Genomic DNA, 22,284 nt, shown 5'->3' on the forward strand with positions numbered 1-22,284 from the left:
GAGGAAAGATTCAGGACCGACAACTAAGATACCACTTATGGATGCCCAAATGGTCTCGGAATACACCGATTCCATTCTGAAATGAAAGAGCGTAAAAGTACCTTTCAAATGACCAAAACTCAATCCAATCCGTATCAAATGAAGGAGTTATAGGCATCTCCATTGGATCATGTAATTTGAAAAGTTTAACACTCCATATTGTAAAATGACGTCGAAGAGTTCCAATGTGCTTTAGGCATATCGAACAATCTCTAAATTAGGAAATTCTGGCGCAACTTGGAAACTTAACTAGTTACCATTGCAATGAGCTGAAATAGTTAAAATTCGAGCTCTGAAGAGAGAGTTATGAGGGTTACTATTGGATAAGGAGGTGAAGGAAAAATTTAGGACCGATGACTGCGATCCCAGTTACAGATGTCCAAATAGTCTCGAAATATGACGATCCCAATTAGAAAAGGAGCACTAAAGTACCTTTCAAATGTCTAAAAATTGACCCAATCCGACATTAACTGATGGAGTTATAGGGGTCTTCGATGGATCATGCGATTTACAAAGATTAACACTCCAAATTGTAAAACGACGATCGAAGAGTTCCATCGTCCTTTGGGCATATCGAATGGTCTCTAAATTAGGCAATTCTATTGCAACTTGGAAACTTAATAGGTTACCATTTCAATGATCTGAAATAGTTAAAATTTGACCTCTGAAGAGGGAGTTATGAGGGTTACTATTGGACAAGGAGATGAAGGAAAAATTCAGGACCAACGACTGTGATCCCACTTACGGATGCCCAAATGGTCTCAGAATACGACGATTCCATTCAGAAGTGAAAGAGAAGTAAAGTACCTTTCAAATTACAAAAAATTGACCCAATCCGACATCAAATGAAGGAGTTATAGGCATCTCCATTGGATCACGCAATTTGAAAAGTTTAACACTCCATATTGTAAAATGATGTCGAAGAGTTTCAACGTCCTTTTGGCATATCGAACGGTCTCTGAATCAGGCAATTCCGGCGCAACTTGGAAACTTAACTAGTTACCATTGCAATGAGCTGAAATATTCAAAATTTGACCTCTGAAGAGAGAGTTATGAGGGTTACTATTGGACAAGGAGGTGAAGGAAAAATTCAGGACCGATGACTGCGATCCCAGTTACGGATGTCCAAATGGTCTCAGAATACGACGATCCCAGTCAGAAAAGAAAGAGCACTAAAGTACCTTTCAAATGTCTAAAAATTGACCCAATCTGACAATAAATGATGGAATTATAGGCATCTCCGTTAGATCGCGCGATTTACAAAGATTAACACTCCAAATTTTAAAACGACGATCGAAGAGTTCCATCATGCTTTGGGCATATCGAACGGTCTCTGAATTAGGCAATTCTGGTGCAACTTGGAAACTTAACAAGTTACCATTACAATGAGCTGAAATAGTTAAAATTTGACCTCTGAAGAGAGAGTTATGAGGGTTACTATTGGACAAGGAGATGAAGGAAAAATACAGGATCGACGACTGCGATCCCACATATCGATGGCCAAATGGTCTCGGAATACGACGATTTCATTCAGAAATGAAAGTGAACTAAAGTACCTTACAAACTAACAAAAATCGACCCAATCCGACATTAAATGAAAGATTAACACTCCATATTGTAAGTGCAACTTGGAAACTTAACAAGTTACCATTGCAATGAGCTGAAATAGTCGAGAGAGTTATGAGGGTTACTATTGACAAGGCGATGAAGGAAAAATTCAGGACCGATGACTGCTATCCCACTTACGGATGCCTAAATGGTCTCGGAATACGAGGATTCCAGTCAAAAATGAAGCAGCACTAAAGTACCTTTCAAATGACCAAAAATTGACTCAATCCAACATCAATTGATGGTGATATATGCGTCTCCATTGGATCGCGCGATTTGAAAAGATTAACACTCCATATTGTAAAATGACGATCAAAGAGCTCCAACGTGGTTTTAGCATATGTGCAACTTCGAAGCTTGACAAGTTACCATTGCAATGAGCTGAAATTGGCAAAATTTGACCTCTAAAGAGAGAGAGAGTTATGAGGGTTAGTATTGGATAAGGAGATGAAGGAAAAATTCAGGACCGACGACTGCGATCCCACTTACAGATGCCCAAATGGTCTCGGAATATGACGATTCTAGTCAGAAATGAAAGAGCACTAAAGTACCTTTCAAATGACCAAAAATTGACCCAATCCGACATCAAATGATGGAGTTATAGGCGTCTCTATTGGATCGCATGATTTGGAAAGATTAACACTCCATATTGTAAAATGACGATCGAAGAGTTCCAACGTGCTTTTGGCATATCGAACGGTCTCTGAATAGGAGAATTTTGGAGCAACTTGGAAGCCTTACAAGTTACCATTCCAATGTGTTGAAATAGACTAAATTGGACTTCTGAAGAGAGAGTTATGAGGGTTTCTATTGGACTATGAAGTGGAGGAAAAATTCAGGACCGACGACTAAGATACCACTTATGGATGCCCAAAAGGTTTTGGAATACACCAATTCCATTCTGAAATGAAAGAGCGCAAATGTACCTTTCAAATGACCAAAAATTGACCCAATCCGACAACAAATGATGAAATTATAGGCGTCTCTGTTGGATCGCGCGGTTTGCAAAATTAACACGCCAAATTGTAAAACGACAATCGAAGAGTTCCATTGTCCTTTGGGCATAGGAACGGTCTCTAAATTAAGCAATTCTAGTGCAACTTGGAAACTTAACAGGTTACCATAGCAATGAGCTGAAATTGTCAAAATTTGACCTCTGAAGAGGGAGTTATGAGGGTTACTATTGGACAAGGAGATGAAGGAAAAATTCAGGACCGACGACAGTGATCCCACTTACGGATGCCCAAATGGTCTCGGGATACGATGATTCCATTCAGAAGTGAAAGAGAACTAAAGTACCTTTCAAATTACCAAAAATTGACCCAATCCGACAATAAATGAAGGAGTTATAAACATCTCCATTGGATCACGCAATTTGAAAAGTTTAACACTCCATATTGTAAAATGACGTCGAAGAGTTCCAATGTGCTTTACGCATATCGAACGGTCTCTAAATTAGGAAATTCTGGTACAACTTGGAAACTTAACAAGTTACCATTGCAATGAGCTGAAATAGTCAAAATTTGACCTCTGAAGAGAGAGTTATGATGGTTACTATTGGACAAGGAGGCGAAGGAAAAATTCAGGACCGATGACTGCGAACCTAGTTACAGATGTCCAAATGGTCTCGGAATACGCCGATCCCAGTCAGAAAAGAAAGAGTACTAAAGTACCTTTCAAATGTGTAAAAATTAACCCCATCCGACATTAAATGATGGAGTTATAGGCATCTCCGTTGGATTGCGCAATTTACAAAGATTAACACTCCAAATTGTAAAACGACGATCGAAGAGTTCCATCGTGTTTTGGGCATATTGAACGGTCTCTGAATTAGGCAATTTTGGTGCAACTTGAAAACTTAACAGGTTACCATTACAATGATCTAAAATAGTTAAAATTTGACCTTTAAAGAGGGAGTGATGAGGGTTATTATTGGACATGGAGATGAAGGAAAAATACAGGATCGACGACTGCGATCCCACTTATGGATGCCCAAATGGTCTCGGAATAGGACGATTCCATTCAGAAACGAAAGAGAACTAAAGTACCTTTCAAATTATCAAAAATCGACCCAATCTGACATCAAATGAAGGAGTTATGAGCATCTCCATTGGATCACGTAATTTGAAAAGTTTTACACTCCATATTGTAAAATGACTTCGAAGAGTTCTAATGTGCTTTAGGCATATCGAACGGTCTCTAAATTAGGAAATTCTGGCACAACTTGGAAACTTAACTAGTTACTATTGCAATGAGCTAAAATAGTCAAAATTTGACCTTAGAACAAAGAGTTATGAGGGTTACTATTGGACAAGGAGGCGAAGGAAAAATTCAGGACCGATGACTGCGATCCGGATCCCCAAATGTTCTCAGAATACGACGATCCCAGTCAGAAAACAAAGACCACTAAAGTACCTTTCAAATTACCAAAAATCGACCCAATCCGACATCAAATGATGGAGTTATAGGCGTCTCCATTGGATCGCGCGATTTGGAAAGATTAACACTCCATATTGTAAAATGACGATCAAAGAGTTCCAACGTGCTTTTGGCATATCGAACGGTCTCTGAATTAGGCAATTCTGGTGCAACATGGAAGCTTGACAAGTTACCATTGCAATGAGCTGAAATTGGCAAAATTTGACCTCTAAAGAGAGAGTTATGAGGGTTACTATTGGACAAGGAGATGAAGGAAAAATTCAGGACCGACGACTGCGATCCCACTTACGGATACCCAAATGGTCTCGGAATACGATGATTCCAGTCAAAAATGAAAGAGCACTAAAGTACCTTTCAAATTACCAAAAATCGACCCAATCCGACATCAAATGATGGAGTTATAGGCGTCTCTGTTGGATCGCGTGATTTGGAAAGATTAACACTCCATATTGTAAAATGACGATCAAAGAGTTCCAACGTGCTTTTGGCATATCGAATGGTCTCTGAATTACGCAATTCTGGTGCAACTTGGAAGCTTGATGAGTTAACATTGCTATGAGCTGAAATAGTCTAAATTTGACCTCTAAAGAGAGAGTTATGAGGGTTACTATTGGACAAAGGGATGAAAGAAAAATTCAGGACTGATGACTGCGATCCAACTTACGGATGCCCGATGGTATCGGAATACACTGATTCCATTCTCAAATGAAAGAGCCAAAAGTACCTTTCAAATGACCAAAAATCGACCCAATTCGACATCAAATGTTGGAGTTATAGGTGTCTCCATTGGAACGCGCGATCTGCAAAGATTAACACTCCAAATTGTAAAATGACGATTGAAGAGTTCCATTGTGCTTTGGGCATATCGAACGGTCTCTGAATTTGGCAATTCTGGTGCAACTTGGAAACTTAACAGGTTACCATTGCAATGAGCTGAAATAGTCAAAATTTGACCTCTGAAGAGGGAGTTATGAGGGTTACTATTGGACAAGGAGATGAAGGAAAAATTCAGGATCGATGACTGTGATCCCATTTACGGATGTCCAAATGGTCTCGGAATATGATGATTCCATTCAGAAATGAAAGAGAATTAAAGTACCTTTCAAATGACCAAAAATCGACCCAATCTAACATCAAATGAAGGAGTTATAGGCATCTCCATTGGATCATGCAATCTGAAAAGTTTAACACTCCATATTGTAAAATGACGTCGAAGAGTTCCAACGTCCTTTTGGCATATCGAACGGTCTCTAAATTAGGCAATTCTGACGCAACTTGGAAACTTAACTAGTTACCATTGCAATGAGCTGAAATAGTCAAAATTTGACCTCTGAAGAGAGAGTTATGAAGGTTACTATTGGACAAGGCGGAGAAGGAAAAATTTAGGACCAATGACTGCGATCCCAATTACGGATGCCCATATGTTCCAGGAATACGATGAATCCAGTCAAAAATGAAAGAGCACTAAAGTACCTTTCAAATGACCAAAAATTGACCCAATCCAACATCAAATGATGGAGTTATAGGCATCTCCATTGGATCACGTGATTTGGAAAGATTAACACTCCATATTGTAAAATGACGATCGAAGAGTTCCATCGTGCTTTGGGCATATCGAACGGTCACTGTATTAGGCAATTCTGGTGCAACTTGGAAACTTAACAAGTTACCATTGCAATGAGCTGAAATAGTCAAAATTTGACCTCTAAAGAGGGAGTTTTGAGGGTTACTATTGGACAAGGAGATGAAGGAAAAATTCAGGACCAATGACTGTGATCCCACTTACGGATGCCCAAATGGTCTTGGAATACGACGATTCCAGTCAGAAATGAAAGAGCACTAAAGTACCTTTCAAATTACCAAAAATCGACCCAATCCGACATCAAATGATGGAGTTATAGGCGTCTCCATTGGATTGCGCGATTTGGAAAGATTAACACTTCATATTGTAAAATGACAATCGAAGAGTTCCAATGTGCTTTAGGCTTATCGAACGGTCTCTGAAGTAGGTAATTCTGGTGCAACTTGGAAACTTAACAAGCTACCATTGCAATGAGCCGAAATAGTCTAAATTTGACCTGTGAAGAGAGAGTTATGAGGGTTACTATTGGATAAGGAGGTGGAGGAAAAATTCACGACCGACGATTGCGATCCCACTTATGGATGCCCAATTGGTTTTGGAATACGGCGATACCTTTCAGAATTGAAAGAGCACTAAAGTACCTTTCAAATTACCAAAAATTGACCCAATCCGACATCAAATGATGGAGTTATAGGTGTCTCCGTTGGATCACACGATATGGAAAGATTAACACTCCATATTGTAAAATGACAATCGAAGAGTTCCAATCTGCTTTTGGCTTATCGAACGGTCTCTAAATTATGCAATTCCAGTGCAACTTCGAAGCTTGACAAGTTGCCATTGCAATGAGTAGAAATAGTCTAAATTCGATCTCTGAAGAGAGAGTTACGAGGATTACTATTGGACAAGGAGATGAAGAAAAAATTCAAGACCGACGACTGCGATCCCACTTACGGATGCCCAAATGGTCTCAGAATACGACGATTCCATTCAGAAATAAAAGAGCACTAAAGTACTTTTCAAATGACCAAAAATCGACCCAATCCGACATCAAATGATGGAGTTATAGGCATCTTCGTTGGATCACGCGATTTGCAAAGATTAACACTCCAAATTATAAAACGACGATCGAAGAGTTCCATCGTGCTTTGGGCATATCGAACGGTCCCTGAATAATGCAATTCTGGTGCAACTTGGAAACTTAACAAGTTACCATTGCACTGAGCTGAAATTGTCTAATTATGAGGGTTACTATTGGACAAGGAGATGAAGGAAAAATTCAGGACCGATGACTGCGATCCCACTTACAGATGCCCAAACGGTCTTGGAATACGAGGATTTCATTCAGAAATGAAAGTGAACTAAAGTACCTTTCAAATGACCAAAAATTGACCTAATCTGACATTAAATGTAGTTATAGGCGTCTCCGTTGGATCCCGCGATTTGGAAATATTAACACTCCATATTGTAAAATGACGATCAAAGAGTTCCAACGTGCTTTTGGCATATCGAACGGTCTCTGAATTAGGCAATTCTGGTGCAACTTGGAAGCTTGACAAGTTACCATTGCTATGAGCTGAAATAGTCTAAATTCGACCTCTAAAGAGAGAGAGTTATGAGGGTTACTATTGGACAAGGGGATGAAGGAAAAATTCAGGACCGACGATTGCGATCCCACTTACAGATGCCCAAATGGTCTCGGAATACGATGATTCCAGTCTGAAATGAAAGATCGCTAAAGTACTTTTTAAATGACCAAAAATCGACCCAATCCGACATCAAATGACGGAATTATAGGTGTCCACGTTGGATCGCGTGATTTGCAAAGATTAACACTCCATATTGTAAAATGATGATCAAAGAGTTCCATCGTGCTTTGGGCATATCGAACGGTCTCTGAATTAGGCAATTCTAGTGCTACTTGGAAACTTAACAGGTTACCATTGCAATGATCTAAAATAGTCAAAATTTGACATCTAAAGAGGGAGTTATGAGGGTTACTATTGGACAAGGAGATGAAGGAAAAATTCAGGACCGATGACTGCGATCCCACTTAAGGATGCCCAAATGGTCTCGGAATATGATGATTCCATTTAGAAATGAAAGAGAACTAAAGTACCTTTTAAATTACCAAAAATTGACCCAATCCAACATCAAATGAAGGAGTTATAGGCATCTTCATTGGATCGAGCAATTTGAAAAGTTTAACACTCCATATTGTAAAATGACATCAAAGAGTTCCAATGTGCTTTAGGCATATCGAATGGTCTCTGAATTAGTCAATTCTAGTGCAACTTGGAAACTTAACAGGCTACCATTGCAATGAGCTGAAATTGTCAAAATTTTACCTCTAAAGAGGGAGTTATAAGGGTTACTATTGGACAAGGAGATGAAGGAAAAATTCAGGACCGACAACTGCAATCCCACTTACGGATGCCCAAATGGTATCGGAATACGACGATTCCATTTAGAAATGAAAGAGAACTAAAGTACCTTTCAAATGACTAAAAATTAACCTAATCCGACATTAAATGATGTAGTTATAGGCATCTCCATTGGATCACGCGATTTGGAAATATTAACACTCCATATTTTAAAATGACGATCGAAGAGTTCCAACGTGCTTTTGGCATATCGAACGGTCTCTGAATTAGGCAATTCTGGTGCAACTTGGAAGCTTGACAAGTTACCATTGCTATGAGCTGAAATAGTCTAAATTTGACCTCTAAAGAGAGAGAGTTATGAGGGTTACTATTGGACAAGGGGATGAAGGAAAAATTTAGGACCGACGACTGCGATCCCACTTACGGATGCCCAAATGGTCTCAGAATACGACGATTCCAGTCAGAAATGAAAGAGCACTAAAGTACCTTTCAAATTACCAAAAATTGACCCAATCCGACATCAAATGATGGAGTTATTGGCATCTCCATTGGATCACGCAATTTGAAAAGATTAACACTCCATATTGTAAAATGACGATCGAAGAGTTCCAACGTGCTTTCGGCATATCGAACGGTCTCTGAATTAGGCAATTCTGGTGCAACTTGGAAACTTAATAAGTTACCATTACAATGAGCTGAAATAGTCAAAATTTGACCTCTGAAGAGAGAGTTATGAGGGTTACTATTGGACAAGGAGATGAAGGAAAAATTCAGGACCGACGACTGCGATCCCACTTACGGATGCCCAAATGGTCTTGGAATACGACGATTCTAGTCAGAAATGAAAGAGCACTAAAGTACCTTTCTAATGTCCAAAAATTCACCCAATCCAACATCAAATGATGGAGTTCTAGGCATCTCCATTGGAACGCATGATTTGGAAAGATTAACACTCCATATTGTAAAATGACGATCAAAGAGTTCCAATATGCTTTTGGCATATTGAACGGTCTCTGAATTAAGCAATTCTAGTGCTACTTGGAAGCATGACTGAAATAGGCAAAATTTGGCCTCTAAATAGAGAGAGTTATGAGGGTTACTATTGGACAAGGAGATGAAGGAAAAATTCAGGACCAACAACTGCGATCCTACTTACGGATGCCCAAATGGTCTCGGAATACGACGATTCCAATCAGAAATGAAAGAGCACTAAAGTACCTTTCAAATTACCAAAAATTGACCCAATCCGACATCAAATGATGGAGTTATAGGCGTCTCCGTTGGATCGCTCGATTTGGAAAGATTAACACTCCATATTGTAAAATGACGATCGAAGAGTTCCAATGTGCTTTTGGCATATCGAACGGTCTCTGAATTAGGCAATTCTGGTGCAACTTGGAAGCTTGACAAGTTACCATTGTAATGAGCTGAAATAGTCTAAATTTGACCTCTAAAGAGAGAGAGATATGAGGGTTCGTATTAGATAAGGAGATGAAGGAAAAATTCAGGACTGACGACTGCGATCCTACTTACGGATGCCCTTATGGTCCAGGAATACGACGAATCCAGTCAAAAATGAAAGAGCACTAAAGTACCTTTCAAATTATAAGAAATTGACCCAATCTGACATCAAATGATGGAGTCTTAGCGTCTCTGTTGGATCGCATGATTTGGAAAGATTAACACTCCATATTGTAAAATGACGATCAAAGAGTTCCAACGAGCTTTTGGCATATCGAACGGTCTCTAAATTAAGCAATTCTGGTGCAACATGGAAGCTTGACAAGTTACCATTGCAATGAGCTGAAATAGTCAAAATTTAACCTTTAAAGAGAGAGTTATGAGGGTTACTATTGGACAAGGGGATGAAGAAAATATTCAGGACCGACAACTGCGATCCCACTTACGAATGACCAAATGGTCTCGGAATACGATGATTCCAATCAGAAATGAGAAAGCACTAAAGTACTTTTCAAATTCCCAAAAATTGATCCAATTCGACATCAAATGTTGGAGTTATAGGCGTCTCCATCTGATCGCGTGATTTGGAAAGATTAACACTCCATATTGTAAAATGACGATCGAAGAGTTCCAACGTGCTTTGGGCATATCGAACGATCTCTGAATTAGGCAATTCTGGTGCAACTTGGAAACTTAACAAGTTACCATTGCAATGAGCTGAAATAGTCAAAATTTGACCTCTAAAGAGAGAGTTATGAGGGTTACTATTGGACAAGGAGATGAAGGAAAAATTCAGGACTGACAACTGGGATCCCACTTACAGATGCCCAAATGGTCTCGAAATACGCCGATTCCAGTCAGAAATGAAAGATTGCTAAAGTACCTTTCAAATGACCAAAAATTGACCCAATCCGACATCAAATGATGGAGTTATAGGCGTCTCCATTGGATCACGTGATTTGGAAAGATTAACACTCCATATTGTAAAATGACGATCGAAGAGTTCCAACGTGCTTTTGGCATATCGAACGGTCTCTGAATTAGGCAATTCTGGTGCAACTTGGAAGCTTGACAAGTTACCATTGCAATGAGCTGAAATAGGCAAAATTTGACCTCTAAAGAGAGAGTTATGAGGGTTAGTATTAGATAAGGAGATGAAGGAAAAATTTAGGACCGACGACTGCGATCCCTCATAAGGATGCCCAATTGGTCTCGGAATATGACGATTCTACTCAGAAATGAAAGAGAAATAAAGTACCTTTCAAATGACCAAAAATTGACCCAATCCGACATTAAATGATGTAGTTATAGGCGTCTCCATTGGATCACGCGATTTGGAAAGATTAACACTCCATATTGTAAAATGACAATCGAAGAGTTCCAATGTGCTTTTGGCATATCGAACGGTCTCTGAATTTGGCAATTCTGGTGCAACTTGCAAGCTTGACAAGTTGCCATTGCTATGAGCTGAAATAGTCTGAATTCAACCTCTGAAGAGAGAGTTATGAGGGTTACTTTTGGACAAGGCGATGAATGAAAAATTCTAGACCGACGACTGCGATCCCACTTACGAATGCCCAAATGGTCTCGGAATACGACGATTCCAGTCAGAAATGAAAGAGCACTAAAGGACCTTTCAAATTACCAAAAATTGACCCAATCCTACATCAAATGATGGTGTTAAAGGTGTCTCCATTGGATCGCTTGATTTGGAAAGATTAACACTCCATATTGTAAAATGACGATCGAAGAGTTCCAATGTGCTTTTGACATATCGAACGGTCTCTGAATTAGGCAATTCTGGTGCAACTTGGAAGCTTGACAAGTTACCATTGCAATGAGCTAAAATTGGCAAAATTTGACCTCTAAAGAAAGAGAGAGTTATGAGGATTTGTATTAGATAAGGAGATGAAGGAGACACTGCGATCACACTTATGGATGCCCAAATGGTCTCGGAATATGCCAATTCCAGATAGAAATGACAGAGCACTAAAGTACCTTTCAAATGACCAAAAATTGACCCAATCCGACATTAAATGATGGAGTTATAGGCGTCTCCATTGGAACACATGATTTGGAAAGATTAACACTCCATATTGTAAAATGATGATCGATGAGTTCCAATGTGCTTTCGGCATATCGAACGGTCATTGAATTAGGCAATTCTGGTGCAACTTGGAAGCTTGACAAGTTACCATTTCTACGGGCTGAAATAGTCTAAATTTGACCTCTGAAGAGAGAGTTATGAGGGTTACTATTGGACAAGGGGATGAAGGAAAAATTCAGGACCGACGATTGCGATCCCACTTACGGATGCCCAAATGGTCTCAGAATACGACGATTCCAGTCAGAAATGAAAGAGCACTAAAGTACCTTTCAAATTACAAAAATTGACCCAATCCAACCTTAAATGATGGAGTTATAGGTGTCTCTGTTGGATCGCGTGATTTGGAAAGATTAACACTCCATATTGTAAAATGACGATCGAAGAGTTCCAACGTGCTTTTGGCATATCAAACGGTATCTGAATAGGGGAATTCTGGTGCAACTTGGAAGCTTTACAAGTTGCCAATACAATGTGCTAAAATAGTCTAAATTGACCTCTGAAGAGTGAGTTAATCGGGCTTCTATTGGACTATGAACTGGAGGATAAATCCAGGACCGACGACTAAGATACCACTTATGGATGCCCAAATGGTCTCGGAATATGCCGATTCCAATCTGAAATGAAAGAGCGCTAAAGTAACTTCCAAATGACCAAAAATTGACCCAATCGGACATCAAATGATGGAGTTATAGGCGTCTCCGTTGGATCGCATGATTTGCAAAGATTAACACTCCAAATTGTAAAACGACGATCGAAGAGTTCCATCGTGCTTTAGGCATATCGAACGGTCTCTGAATTAGGCAATTCTGGTGGAACTTGGAAACTTAAAAGGTAACCATTGCAATGAGCTAAAATAGTCAAAATTTGACCTCTAAAGAGGGAGTTATGAGGGTTACTATTGGAAAAGGAGATGGAGGAAAAATTCAGGACCGATGACTGCGATCCCACTTACGGATGCCCAAATGGTCTCGGAATACGACGATTCCATTCAGAAATGAAAGAGAACTAAAGTACCTTCCAATTGACCAAAAATTGACCTAATCCGACATTAAATGATGTAGTTATAGATGTCTCCATTGGATCGCGTGATTTAGAAAGATTAGCACTCCATATTGTAAAATGACGATCGAAGAGTTCCAACGTGCTTTTGGCATATCGAACGGTCTCTGAATTAGGCAATTCTAGTGCAACTTGGAAGCTTTAGAAGTTACCATTGCAATGAGCTAAAATAGTCAAAATTTGACCTCTGAAGAGAGAGTTATGAGGGTTACTATTGGACAAGGAGATGAAGGAAAAATTCAGTACCAATGACTGGGATCCCACTTACGAATGCCCAAAAGGTCCCGGAATACGACGATTCCATTCATAAATGAAAGAGCACTAAAGTACCTTTCAAATGACCAAAAATCGACCCAATCCGACATCAAATGATGGAGTTATAGGCATCTCCATTGGATCGCACGATTTGGAAAGATTAACACTCCATATTGTAAAATGACAATCGAAGAGTTCCAACGTGCTTTTGGCATATCGAACGGTCTCTGAATTAGGCAATTCTGGTGCAACTTGGAAACTTAACAAGTTACCATTGCAATGAGTTGAAATAGTCAAAATTTGACCTCTGAAGAGAGAGTTATGAGGGTTACTATTGGACAAGGAGATGAAGGAAAAATTCAAGACCGACGACTGCGATCCCACTTACGGATGCCCAAATGGTCTCGGAATACGACGATTCCAGTTAGAAATGAAAGAGCACTAAAGTACCTTTCAAATGTTTAAAAATCGACCCAGTCAGACATGAAATGTTGGAGTTGTATTCGTCTCCATTGGAACGCATTATTTGGAAAGATTAACACTCCATATTGTAAAATGACGATCAAAGAGTTCCAACGTGCTTTTGGCATATCAAACAGTCTCTGAATTAGGCAATTCTGGTGCAACTTGGAAGCTTGACAAGTTACCATTGCAATGAACTGAAATAGTCTAAATTCGACCTCTAAAGAGAGAGATATGAGGGTTACTATTAGACAAGGCGATGAAGGAATAATTCAGGACCGACGACTGCGATCCCACTTGCGGATGCCCAAATGGTCACGGAATACGAAAATTCCAGTCATAAATGATAGAGCACTATAGTACCTTTCAAATTACCAAAAATCAACCCAATCCGACATCAAATGATGGAGTTATAGGCGTCTCTATTGAATCGCACGATTTGGAAAGATTAACACTCCATATTGTAAAATGACAATCGAAGAGTTCCAACGTGCTTTTGGCATATCGAACGGTCTCTGAATTAGGCAATTCTGGTGCAACTTGGAAGCTTGACAAGTTACCATTGCAATGAGCTAAAATAGGCAAAATTTGACCTCTAAAGAGAGAGTTATGAGGGTTACTATTGGACAAGGAGATGAAGGAAAAATTCAGGACCGACGACTGCGATCCCACTTACGGATGCCCAAATGGTCTCAGAATACGACGATTCCATTCAGAAATGAAAGAGCACTAAAGTACTTTTCAAATGACCAAAAATTGACCCAATCCGACATTAAATGATGTAGTTATAGGCGTCTCCATTGGATCGCGCGATTTGGAAAGATTAACACTCCATATTGTAAAATGACGATCGAAGAGTTCCAACGTGCTTTTGGCATATCGAACGGTCTCTGAATTAGGCAATTCTGGTGCAACTTGGAAGCTTGACAAGTTACCATTGCAATGTGATAAAATAGTCTAAATTCAACCTCTAAAGAGAGACTTATGAGGGTTACAATTGGACAAGGAGGTGGAGGAAAAATCCTGGATCGACGACTGCGATCCCACTTACGGATGCCCTTATGGTCCAGGAATACGACGAATCCAGTCAGAAATGAAAGACCACAAAAGAACCTTTCAAATTACAAAAAATTGACCCAATCCAACCTTAAATGATGGAGTTATAGGTGTCTCTGTTGGATCGCGTGATTTGGAAAGATTAACACTCCATATTGTAAAATGACGATCGAAGAGTTCCATCGTGCTTTGGTCATATTGAACGGTCTCTGAATTAGGCAATTCTAGTGCTACTTGGAAACTTAACAAGTTACTATTGCAATCAGCGAAAATACTCAAAATTTGACCTCTGAAAAGAGAGTTATAAGGGTTACTACTGGACAAGGAGATGAAGGAAAAATTCAGGACTGACGACTACGTTCCCACTTATGGATGCCCAAATGGTCTCAGAATGCGACGATTCCAGTCAGAAATGAAAGAGTACTAAAGTACCTTTCAAATGACCAAAAATTGACCCAATCTAACATCAAATGATGGAGTTATAGGCGTCTCCATTGGATTGCACAATTTAGAAAGATTAACACTCCATATTGTAAAATGACGATCGAAGAGTTCCAACGTGCGTTTGGCATATCGAACGGTCTCTAAATTAGGCAATTCTGGTGCAACTTGGAAGCTTGTTTAGTTACCATTGGAATGAGCTGAAATAGTCTAAATTTAACCTCTGAAGAGGGAGTTATGAGGGTTACTACTAGACAAGGCGATAAAGGAAAAATTCAGGACCGACGGCTGCAATCCCACTTGTGGATGCCCAAATGGTCTCGGAATATGACGATTCCAGTCAGAAATGAAAGAGCATGAAAGTACCTTTCAAATTACCAAAAATTGACCCAATCCGACATCAAATGATGGTGTTATAGGCATCTCCATTGGATCGCACGATTTGGAAAGATTAACACTCCATATTGTAAAATGACGATCGAAGAGTTCCAACGTGCTTTTGGCATATCGAACGGTCTATAAATAAGGCAATTCTAGTGCAACTTGGAAGCTTTACAAGTTACCATTGCAATGTACTGAAATAGTCTAAATTCGACCTCTGAAGAGAGAGCTATGAGGGTTTCTATTGGACAAGGAAGTGGAGGAAAAATTCAGGACCGACGACTAAGATACCACTTATGGATGCCCAAATGGTCTCGGAATACACTGATTCTAGTTTGAAATGAAAGAGCGCTAAAGTACCTTTCAAATGACAAAAAATTAACCCAATCCGACATTAAATGATCGAGTTATAGGCATCTCCGTGGAATACGCGATTTGGAAATATTAACACTCCATATTGTAAAATGACGATTGAAGAGTTCCAACATGATTTGGGCATATCAAACGGTCTCTGAATTAGGCAATTCTGGTGCAATTTGGAAGCTTGACAAGTTACCATTGCAATGAGCTGAAATAGCCTAAATTCGACCTCTGAAGAGAGAGTTATGAGGGTTGCTTTTGGGCATGGAGATGATGGAAAAATTCAGGACCGACGACTGCGATCCCACTTACAGATGCCCAAATGGTCTCGGAATACGACGATTCCAGTCAGAAATGAAAGAGCACTAAAGTACCTTTCAAATGACCAAAAATTGACCCAATCCGACATCAAATGATGGAGTTATAGGCGTCTCCGTTGGATCGCGTGATTTGGAAAGATTAACACTCCATATTGTAAAATGACGATCGAAGAGTTCCATCGTACTTTGGGCAACTTGGATACTTAACAAGTTACCATTGCAATGAGCTGAAATATTCAAAATTTGACCTTTAAAGAGAGAGTTATGAGGGTTACTATTGGACAAGGAGATGAAGGAAAAATTCAAGACCGACGACTGCGATCCCACTTACGGATGCCCAAATGGTCTCAAAATATGACGATTCCAGTCAGAAATGAAAGAGCACTAAAGTACCTTTCAAATTACCAAAAATTGACCCAATCCGACATCAAATGATGGAGTTATAGGCGTCTCCATTGGATCGCGCGATTTGGAAAGATTAACACTCCATATTGTAAAATGATGATCGAAGAGTTCCAACGTGCTTTTGGCATATCGAACGGTCTCTAAATTAGGCAATTTTGGTGCAACTTGGAAGCTTGACAAGTTACCATTGCATTGAGCTGAAATAGTCTAAATACGACCTCTAAAGAGAGAGTTATGAGGGTTACTATTGGACAAAGAGATGAAGGAAAAATTCAAGACCGACGACTGTGATCCCACTTACGGATGCCCAAATGGTCTCAGAATACAACGATTCCAGTTAGAAATGAAAGTGCACTAAAGTACCTTTGAAATTACCAAAAATTGACCCAATTTGACATCAAATGATGGAGTTATAGGTGTTTCTGTTTGATCACGCGATTTGGAAAGATTAACACTCCATTTTGTACAATGACGATCGAAGAGTTCCAACGTGCTTTTGGCATATCGAACGGTCTCCGAATTAGGCAATTCTGGTGCAACATGGAAGCTTGACAAGTCACCATTGCAATGAGCTGAAATAGTCTAAATTTGACCTCTGAAGAGAGAGTTATGAGGGTTACTATTGGACAAGGAGATGAAGGAAAAATTCAGGACCGACGACTGTGATCCCACTTACAGATGCCCAAATGGTCTCGGAATACGACGATTCCAGTTAGAAATGAAAGAGCACTAAAGTACCTTTCAAATGACCAAAAATTGACCCAATCCGACATCAAATGATGGAGTTATAGGCATCTCCATTGGATCGCGCGATTTGGAAAGATTAACACTCCATATTGTAAAATGACGATCGAAGAGTTCCAACGTGCTTTTGGCATATCGAACGGTCTCTAAATTAGGCAATTCTGGTGCAACTTGGAAACTTAACAAGTTACCATTGCAATGAGCTGAAATAGTCAAAATTTGACCTCTAAAGAGAGAGTTAATGGGTTACTATTCGACAAGAAGATGAAGAAAAAATTCAGGACTGACGACTGCGATCCCACTTAATGATGCCCAATTGGTCTCGAAATACGACGAATCCAGTTAGAAATGAAAGAGCACTAAAGTACCTTTCATATGACCAAAAATCAAACCATTCCGACATCAAATGATGGAATTATAGGCTTGTCCATTGGATCACGTGATTTGGAAAGTTTAACAATCCATATTATAAAATGACATCGAAGAGTTCCAACGTGCTTTTTGCATATCAAACGGTCTCTGAATTAGGCAATTCTGGAGCAACATGGAAGTTTGACAAGTTGCTATTGCTATGAGCTGAAATAGTCAAAATTCGACCTTTCAAGAGAGAGTTAAGATGGTTACTATTGGACAAGGTGATGAATGAAAAATTCAGGACCGACGACTACGATCCCACTTACGGATGCCCAAATGGTCTTAGAATACGACGATTCCAGTCAGAAATGAAAGAGCAATAAAGTACCTTTCAAATTACCAAAATCGACCCAATCCGACATCAAATGATGGAGTTATAGGTGTCTCCGTTGGATCGCGCAATTTGGAAAGATTAACACTCCATATTGTAAAATGACGATCGTAGAGTTCCAACGTGCTTTTCGCATATCGAACGGTCTCTGAATTAAGCAATTCTGGTGCAACTTGGAAGCTTGACAAGTTACCATTGCAATCAGCTGAAATAGTCTAAATTCGACCTTTGAAGAGAGAGTTATGAGGGTTACTATTGGACATGGAAGTGGAGGAAAAATTCAGGACCGACGACTGTGATCCCACTTACGGATGCCCAAATGGTCTCGGAATACGACGATTCCAGTTAGAAATTAAAGAGCGCTAATGTAACTTTCAAATGACCAAAAGTTGACCAAATTCGACATCAAATGATGGAGTTATAGGCGTCTCCATTGGATCTCACAATTTGGAAAGATTAGCACTCCATATTGTAAAATGACGATAGAAGAGTTCCAACTTGCTTTGGGCATATCGAACGGTCTCTAAATTAGGCAATTCTGGTGCAACTTGGAAACTTAACAAGTTACAGTTGCAATGATCTGAAATAGTCAAAATTTTACCTCTGAAGAGAGAGTTATGAGGGTTATTATTGGAGAAGGAGATGAAGGAAAAATTCAGGACCGACGACTGCGATCCCACTTACGGATGCGCAAATGGTCTCGTAATATGACGATTCCAGTGAAAAATAAAAGAGCATTAAAGTACCTTTCAAATGTCCAAAAATTGTCCCAATCCGACATTAAATGATGGATTTATAGGTGACTCTGATGCATCCCGCGATTTGGAAAGATTAACACTTCGTATTGTAAAATGACAATCGAAGAGTTCCAACGTGCGTTTGGCATATCGAACGGTCTCTAAATTAGTCAATTCTGGTGCAACTTGGAAGCTTGTTTAGTAACCATTGCAATGAGTTGAAATAGTTTAAATTTGACCTCTGAAGAGGGAGTTATGAGGGTTACTATTGGACAAGGCGATAGAGGAAAAATTCAGGACTGACGGCTACGATCCCACTTGTGGATGCCCAAATGGTCTCGGAATATGATGATTCCATTCAGAAATGAAAGAGCATGAAAGTACCTTTCAAATTATCAAAAATTGACCCAATCCGACATCAAATGATGGTGTTATAGGCATCTCCGTTGGATCACGTGATTTGGAAAGATTAACACTCCATATTGTAAAATGACGATCGAAGAGTTCCAACATGCTTTTAGCATATCGAACGATCTCTGAATAAGGCAATTTTGGTGCAACTTGGAAGCTTTACAAGTTACCATTGCAATGTGCCGAAATAGTCTAAATTCGACCTCTGAAGAGAGAGTTATGAGGGTTTCTATTGGACAAGGAAGTGGAGGAAAAATTTAGGACCGACGACTGAGATACCACTTATGGATGCCCAAATGGTCTCGGAATACTCAGATTCCAATCTGAAATGAAAGAGTGCCAAAGTACCTTTAGGCATATCGAACGTGCTTTTGGCTTATCGAACGGTCGCTAAATTAGGCAATTCTTGTGAATCTTGGAAGCTTGACAGTTGCCATTGCTATGAGTTCAAATAGTCTAAATTCGACCTCTGAAGAGAGAGTTATGAGGGTTACTATTGGACAAGGTGATGAAGGAAAAATTCAAGACCGACGACTGTGATCCCACTTCCAGATGCCCAAATGGTCTCGGAATACGATGATTCCAGTCAGAAATGAAAGAGCACTAAAGTACCTTTCAAATGACCAAAAATCGATGTAATCTGACATCAAATGATGGAGTTATAGGCGCCTTCGTTGGATCTTGCAATTTGGAAAGATTAACACTCCATATTATAAAATGACGATCGAAGAGTTCCATCGTGCTTTGGGCATATCGAATGCTCTCAGAATTAGGCAAATTTGGTGCAACTAGGAAACTTAACAAGTTAGCATTGCTATGAGCTGAAATAGTCAAATTTGACCTCTAAAAAGAGATTTATGAGGGTAACTATTGGAGAAGGAGATGAAGAAAAACTTCAGGACCGACGACTGCGATCCCACTTACGGATGCGCAAATGGTCTCGGAATATGACGATTCCAGTCAGAAATGAAACAACACTAAAGTACCTTTCAAATTACAAAAAATTGACCCAATCCGACATCAAATGATGGTGTTATAGGCATCTCTATTGGATCGCGCAATTTGGAAAGATTAACACTCCTTATTGTAAAATGACGATCGAAGAGTTCCAACGTGCTTTTGGCATATCGAAGGGTCTCTGAATTAGGCAATTCTGGTGCAACTTGTAAGAATGACAAGTTGCCTTTGATATGAGCGGAAATAGTCTAAATTCGACCTCAGAAGAGAGAGTTATAAGGGTTACTATTGGACAAGGGAATGAAGGAAAAATTCAAGACCGACAACTGTGATCCCACTTACGATTGCCCAAATGGTCCCGGAATACGACGATTCCAGTCAGAAATGAAAGAGCACTAAAGTACCTTTCAAATTATCAAAAATCGACCCAATCCGTCATCAAATGATGGAGTTATAGGCGTCTCCATTGGATAGCGCGATTAGGAAAGATTAACACTCCATATTGTAAAATGACAATCGATGAGTTCCAACGTGCTTTGGGCATATCAAATGGTCTCTAAATTAGGCAATTCTGGTGCAACTTGGAAACTTAACAAGTTACCACTGCAATGAGCTGAAATATTCAAAATTTGGCCTTTGAAGAGAGAGTTATGAGGGTTACTATTGGACAAGTAGATGAAGGAAAAATTGAGGACCAACGACTGTGATCCCACTTATGGATGCCCAAATGGCCTTGGAATACAACGATTCCATTCAGAAATGAGAGAGCACTAAAGTACCTTTCAAATGACCAAAAATTGACCCAATCTGACATTAAATGATGGAGTTATAGGTGTCTCTGTTGGATCGCGCAATTTGGAAATATTAACACTCCATATTGTAAAATCACGATCGAAGAGTTCCAACGTGCTTTTGGCATATTAAACGGTCTCTTAATTAGGCAATTCTGGTGCAACTTGGAAGCTTGACAAGTTACCATTGCTATGAGCTAAAATAGTCTAAATTCGACCTCTAAAGAGAGAGGTATGAGGGTTACTATTGGACAAGGGGATGAAGGAAAAATTCAAGACCGACGACTGTGATCCAACTTACGGATGCCCAAATGGTGTCGGAATCTGATGATTCCAGTCTGAAATGAAAGAGTACTAAGGTACATTTCAAATTACCAAAAATTGACCCAATCTGACATCAAATGAAGGAGTTATAGGCGTCTCCGATGGATCGCGCTATTTGGAAAGTTTAACACTCCATATTGTAAAATGACGTCGAAGAGTTCCAACGTACTTTTGGCATATCGAACGGTCTCTTAATTAGGCAATTCTGGAGCAACTTGGAAGTTTGACAAGTTGCCATTGCTATGAGCTGAAATAGTTAAAACTAAACCTTTGAAGAGAGAGTTAAGATGGTTACTATTGGACAAGGTGATGAATAAAAAATTCAAGACCGACGACTACGATCCCACTTACGGATGCCTAAATGGTCTTAGAATACGACGATTCCAGTCAGAAATTAAAGAGTAATAAAGTACCTTTCAAATTACTAAAATCGACCCAATCCGACATCAAATGATGGAGTTATAGGTGTCTCCATTGGATCGCACAATTTGGAAGGATTAACACTCCATATTGTAAAATGACGATCGTAGAGTTCCAACGTGCTTTTCGCATATCGAATGGTCTCTGAATTAAGCAATTCTGGTGCAACTTGGAAGCTTGACAAGTTACCATTGCAATCAGCTGAAATAGTCTAAATTCGACCTTTGAAGAGAGAGTTATGAGGGTTACTATTGGACATGGAAGTGGAGGTAAAATTCAGGACGGACGACTATGATCCCACTTATGGATGCCCAAATGGTCTCGGTATACGACGATTCCAGTCAAAAATTAAAGAGCGCTATTGTAACTTTCAAATGACCAAAAGTTGACCAGATTTGACATCAATTGATGAAGTTATAGGCATGTACATTGGATCTCACAATTTGGAAAGATTAGCACTCCATATTGTAAAATGACGATCGAAGAGTTCCAACTTGCTTTGCGCATATCGAACGGTCTCTGAATTAGGCAATTCTGGTGCAACTTGGAAACTTAACAAGTTACAAATGCAATGATCTGAAATAGTTAAAATTTGACCTCTGAAGAGAGAGTTATGAGGGTTATTATTGGAGAAGGAGATGAAGGAAAAATTTAGGAATGACGATTGCGATCCCACTTACGAATGCGCAAATGGTCTCGTAATATGACGATTCCAGTGAAAAATAAAAGAGCACTAAAGTACCTTTCAAATGTCCAAAAATGGACCCAATCTGACATTAAATGATGGATTTATAGG

This window comes from Magnolia sinica, chromosome 4 (genome assembly GCF_029962835.1).
Source record: "Magnolia sinica isolate HGM2019 chromosome 4, MsV1, whole genome shotgun sequence".
Classification (NCBI taxonomy): Eukaryota; Viridiplantae; Streptophyta; class Magnoliopsida; order Magnoliales; family Magnoliaceae; genus Magnolia; species Magnolia sinica.